The following is a 440-nucleotide window of genomic DNA, read 5'->3' as shown; positions in this document are numbered from 1 at the left end:
TTTAAGGGGGGATTTGGGAATTTTTGGGGGTTTAGGAGGATTTGGGGATTTTTGGGGGGATTTTTTGGGGTTTTGGGGCTTTTTTTGGTTCTTCGGGGATTTTGGATTTTTTGGGGGGATTTGGCGGGTTTTTTGGGGGAATTTTGGGATTTTTTGGGAGAATTTGGGGATTTTGGGGGGGGATTTTTGGGGAATTTGGGGGATTTGGGGCTTTTTTTTGGGGGGGAATTTGGGGTTTTATTGGGGGGATTTGAGAGGAAATTTTGGATTTTTTGGGGGGAATTTGGGGATTTTTGAGGATTTGGGGGGATTTGAGGGGAAATTTGGGGTTTTAAGGGGCATTTCGGGATTTTTTGGGGGATTTGGGCGGTTTAGGGAGGATTGGGGGATTTTTAGGGAGGATTTGGGGGATTTGAGGGGGAATTTGAGTTTTTTGGGGG

Source organism: Poecile atricapillus, chromosome 32 (genome assembly GCF_030490865.1).
Source record: "Poecile atricapillus isolate bPoeAtr1 chromosome 32, bPoeAtr1.hap1, whole genome shotgun sequence".
NCBI lineage: Eukaryota > Metazoa > Chordata > Aves > Passeriformes > Paridae > Poecile > Poecile atricapillus.
This window is presented reverse-complemented; position numbering follows the sequence as displayed.